Genomic DNA, 6,000 nt, shown 5'->3' with positions numbered 1-6,000 from the left:
GCCGTACGGTAGGGGCTATAGCCCATGTTCAAAAATGATGAAAAATGAGGATAACATTTTTTTCAAAAATTCAAAAAACGATGGGCTATAACCCATGTTTTTTTAAATTTTGAATTTTCTTCAAATCCTCAAAAATGATGAAAAATGGCGTGCTATTTTGCCGTACGGTAGGGGCTATAGCCCATGTTCAAAAATGATGAAAAATGAGGATAACATTTTTTTCAAAAATTCAAAAAACGATGGGCTATAACCCATGTTTTTTGAAATTTTGAATTTTCTTCAAATCCTCAAAAATGATGAAAAACGGCATACTATAGTATGCCGTACGGTAGGGGCTATAGCCCATGTTCAAAAATGATGAAAAATGAGGATAACATTTTTTTCAAAAATTAAAAAAACGATGGGCTATAACCCATGTTTTTTGAAATTTTGAATTTTCTTCAAATCCTCAAAAATGATGAAAAACGGCGTGCTATAGTATGCCGTACGGTAGGGGCTATAGCCCATGTTCAAAAATGATGAAAAATGAGGATAACATTTTTTTCAAAAATTCAAAAAACGATGGGCTATAACCCATGTTTTTTTAAATTTTGAATTTTCTTCAAATCCTCAAAAATGATGAAAAACGGCGTGCTATTTTGCCGTACGGTAGGGGCTATAGCCCATGTTCAAAAATTATGAAAAATGAGGATAACATTTTTTTCAAAAATTCAAAAAACGATGGGCTATAACCCATGTTTTTTGAAATTTTGAATTTTCTTCAAATCCTCAAAAATGATGAAAAACGGCATACTATAGTATGCCGTACGGTAGGGGCTATAGCCCATGTTCAAAAATGATGAAAAATGAGGATAACATTTTTTTCAAAAAATCAAAAAACGATGGGCTATAACCCATGTTTTTTGAAATTTTGAATTTTCTTCAAATCCTCAAAAATGATGAAAAACGGCGTGCTATAGTATGCCGTACGGTAGGGGCTATAGCCCATGTTCAAAAATGATGAAAAATGAGGATAACATTTTTTTCAAAAATTCAAAAACAATGGGCTATAACCCATGTTTTTTGAAATTTTGAATTTTCTTCAAATCCTCAAAAATGATGAAAAACGGCGTGCTATAGTATGCCGTACGTTGGGGCTATAGCCCATGTTCAAAAATGATGAAAAATGAGGATAACATTTTTTTCAAAAATTCAAAAAACGATGGGCTATAACCCATGTTTTTTGAAATTTTGAATTTTCTTCAAATCCTCAAAAATGATGAAAAACGGCGTGCTATAGTATGCCGTATGGTAGGGGCTATAGCCCATGTTCAAAAATGATGAAAAATGAGGATAACATTTTTTTCAAAAATTCAAAAAACGATGGGCTATAACCCATGTTTTTTGAAATTTTGAATTTTCTTCAAATCCTCAAAAATGATGAAAAACGGCGTGCTATAGTATGCCGTACGGTAGGGGCTATAGCCCATGTTCAAAAATGATGAAAAATGAGGATAACATTTTTTTCAAAAATTCAAAAAACGATGGGCTATAACCCATGTTTTTTGAAATTTTGAATTTTCTTCAAATCCTCAAAAATGATGAAAAACAGCGTGCTATAGTATGCCGTACGGTAGGGGCTATAGCCCATGTTCAAAAATGATGAAAAATGAGGATAACATTTTTTTCAAAAATAAAAAAAACGATGGGCTATAACCCATGTTTTTTGAAATTTTGAATTTTCTTCAAATCCTCAAAAATGATGAAAAACGGCGTGCTATAGTATGCCGTACGGTAGGGGCTATAGCCCATGTTCAAAAATGATGAAAAATGAGGATAACATTTTTTTCAAAAATTCAAAAAACGATGGGCTATAACCCATGTTTTTTGAAATTTTGAATTTTCTTCAAATCCTCAAAAATGATGAAAAACGGCGTGCTATAGTATGCCGTACGGTAGGGGCTATAGCCCATGTTCAAAAATGATGAAAAATGAGGTTAACAATTTTTTTCAAAAATTAAAAAAACGATGGGCTATAACCCATGTTTTTTGAAATTTTGAATTTTCTTCAAATCCTCAAAAATGATGAAAAACGGCGTGCTATAGTATGCCGTACGCTAGGGGCTATAGCCCATGTTCAAAAATGATGAAAAATGAGGATAACATTTTTTTCAAAAATTCAAAAAACGATGGGCTATAACCCATGTTTTTTGAAATTTTGAATTTTCTTCAAATCCTCAAAAATGATGAAAAACGGCGTGCTATAGTATGCCGTACGGTAGGGGCTATAGCCCATGTTCAAAAATGATGAAAAATGAGGATAACATTTTTTTCAAAAATTCAAAAAACGATGGGCTATAACCCATGTTTTTTTAAATTTTGAATTTTCTTCAAATCCTCAAAAATGATGAAAAACGGCGTGCTATTTTGCCGTACGGTAGGGGCTATAGCCCATGTTCAAAAATGATGAAAAATGAGGATAACATTTTTTTCAAAAATTCAAAAAACGATGGGCTATAACCCATGTTTTTTGAAATTTTGAATTTTCTTCAAATCCTCAAAAATGATGAAAAACGGCATACTATAGTATGCCGTACGGTAGGGGCTATAGCCCATGTTCAAAAATGATGAAAAATGAGGATAACATTTTTTTCAAAAAATCAAAAAACGATGGGCTATAACCCATGTTTTTTGAAATTTTGAAATTTCTTCAAATCCTCAAAAATGATGAAAAACGGCGTGCTATAGTATGCCGTACGGTAGGGGCTATAGCCCATGTTCAAAAATGATGAAAAATGAGGATAACATTTTTTTCAAAAATTCAAAAACAATGGGCTATAACCCATGTTTTTTGAAATTTTGAATTTTCTTCAAATCCTCAAAAATGATGAAAAACGGCGTGCTATAGTATGCCGTACGGTAGGGGCTATAGCCCATGTTCAAAAATGATGAAAAATGAGGATAACATTTTTTTCAAAAATTCAAAAAACGATGGGCTATAACCCATGTTTTTTGAAATTTTGAATTTTCTTCAAATCCTCAAAAATGATGAAAAACGGCGTGCTATAGTATGCCGTACGGTAGGGGCTATAGCCCATGTTCAAAAATGATGAAAAATGAGGATAACATTTTTTTCAAAAATTCAAAAAACGATGGGCTATAACCCATGTTTTTTGAAATTTTGAATTTTCTTCAAATCCTCAAAAATGATGAAAAACGGCGTGCTATAGTATGCCGTACGGTAGGGGCTATAGCCCATGTTCAAAAATGATGAAAAATGAGGATAACATTTTTTTCAAAAATTCAAAAAACGATGGGCTATAACCCATGTTTTTTGAAATTTTGAATTTTCTTCAAATCCTCAAAAATGATGAAAAACGGCGTGCTATAGTATGCCGTACGGTAGGGGCTATAGCCCATGTTCAAAAATGATGAAAAATGAGGATAACATTTTTTTCAAAAATTCAAAAAACGATGGGCTATAACCCATGTTTTTTAAAATTTTGAATTTTCTTCAAATCCTCAAAAATGATGAAAAACGGCGTGCTATAGTATGCCGTACGGTAGGGGCTATAGCCCATGTTCAAAAATGATGAAAAATGAGGATAACATTTTTTTCAAAAATTAAAAAAACGATGGGCTATAACCCATGTTTTTTGAAATTTTGAATTTTCTTCAAATCCTCAAAAATGATGAAAAACGGCGTGCTATAGTATGCCGTACGGTAGGGGCTATAGCCCATGTTCAAAAATGATGAAAAATGAGGATAACATTTTTTTCAAAAATTCAAAAAACGATGGGCTATAACCCATGTTTTTTGAAATTTTGAATTTTCTTCAAATCCTCAAAAATGATGAAAAACGGCGTGCTATAGTATGCCGTACGGTAGGGGCTATAGCCCATGTTCAAAAATGATGAAAAATGAGGATAACATTTTTTTTCAAAAATTCAAAAAACGATGGGCTATAACCCATGTTTTTTGAAATTTTGAATTTTCTTCAAATCCTCAAAAATGATGAAAAACGGCGTGCTATAGTATGCCGTACGGTAGGGGCTATAGCCCATGTTCAAAAATGATGAAAAATGAGGATAACATTTTTTTCAAAAATTCAAAAAACGATGGGCTATAACCCATGTTTTTTGAAATTTAGAATTTTCTTCAAATCCTCAAAAATGATGAAAAACGGCGTGCTATAGTATGCCGTACGGTAGGGGCTATAGCCCATGTTCAAAAATGATGAAAAATGAGGATAACATTTTTTTCAAAAATTCAAAAAACGATGGGCTATAACCCATGTTTTTTGAAATTTTGAATTTTCTTCAAATCCTCAAAAATGATGAAAAACGGCGTGCTATTTTGCCGTACGGTAGGGGCTATAGCCCATGTTCAAAAATGATGAAAAATAAGGATAACATTTTTTTCAAAAATTCAAAAAACGATGGGCTATAACCCATGTTTTTTGAAATTTTGAATTTTCTTCAAATCCTCAAAAATGATGAAAAACGGCGTGCTATAGTATGCCGTACGGTAGGGGCTATAGCCCATGTTCAAAAATGATGAAAAATGAGGATAACATTTTTTTCATAAATTCAAAAAACAATGGGCTATAACCCATGTTTTTTGAAATTTTGAATTTTCTTCAAATCCTCAAAAATGATGAAAAACGGCGTGCTATAGTATGCCGTACGGTAGGGGCTATAGCCCATGTTCAAAAATGATGAAAAATGAGGATAACATTTTTTTCAAAAATTCAAAAAACGATGGGCTATAACCCATGTTTTTTGAAATTTTGAATTTTCTTCAAATCCTCAAAAATGATGAAAAACGGCGTGCTATAGTATGCCGTACGGTAGGGGCTATAGCCCATGTTCAAAAATGATGAAAAATGAGGATAACATTTTTTTCAAAAATTCAAAAAACGATGGGCTATAACCCATGTTTTTTGAAATTTTGAATTTTCTTCAAATCCTCAAAAATGATGAAAAACGGCGTGCTATAGTATGCCGTACGGTAGGGGCTATAGCCCATGTTCAAAAATGATGAAAAATGAGGATAACATTTTTTTCAAAAATTCAAAAAACGATGGGCTATAACCCATGTTTTTTGAAATTTTGAATTTTCTTCAAATCCTCAAAAATGATGAAAAACGGCGTGCTATAGTATGCCGTACGGTAGGGGCTATAGCCCATGTTCAAAAATGATGAAAAATGAGGATAACATTTTTTTCAAAAATTCAAAAAACGATGGGCTATAACCCATGTTTTTTGAAATTTTGAATTTTCTTCAAATCCTCAAAAATGATGAAAAACGGCGTGCTATAGTATGCCGTACGGTAGGGGCTATAGCCCATGTTCAAAAATGATGAAAAATGAGGATAACATTTTTTTCAAAAATTCAAAAAACGATGGGCTATAACCCATGTTTTTTGAAATTTTGAATTTTCTTCAAATCCTCAAAAATGATGAAAAACGGCGTGCTATAGTATGCCGTACGGTAGGGGCTATAGCCCATGTTCAAAAATGATGAAAAATGAGGATAACATTTTTTTTCAAAAATTCAAAAAACGATGGGCTATAACCCATGTTTTTTGAAATTTTGAATTTTCTTCAAATCCTCAAAAATGATGAAAAACGGCGTGCTATTTTGCCGTACGGTAGGGGCTATAGCCCATGTTCAAAAATGATGAAAAATAAGGATAACATTTTTTTCAAAAATTCAAAAAACGATGGGCTATAACCCATGTTTTTTGAAATTTTGAATTTTCTTCAAATCCTCAAAAATGATGAAAAACGGCGTGCTATAGTATGCCGTACGGTAGGGGCTATAGCCCATGTTCAAAAATGATGAAAAATGAGGATAACATTTTTTTCATAAATTCAAAAAACAATGGGCTATAACCCATGTTTTTTGAAATTTTGAATTTTCTTCAAATCCTCAAAAATGATGAAAAACGGCGTGCTATAGTATGCCGTACGGTAGGGGCTATAGCCCATGTTCAAAAATGATGAAAAATGAGGATA

Source organism: Protomyctophum bolini (genome assembly GCF_963924005.1).
Source record: "Protomyctophum bolini genome assembly, chromosome: 5".
Lineage (NCBI taxonomy): Eukaryota > Metazoa > Chordata > Actinopteri > Myctophiformes > Myctophidae > Protomyctophum > Protomyctophum bolini.
The sequence above is the reverse complement of the archived record's forward strand: the minus strand, read 5'-3'. Positions refer to the sequence as shown.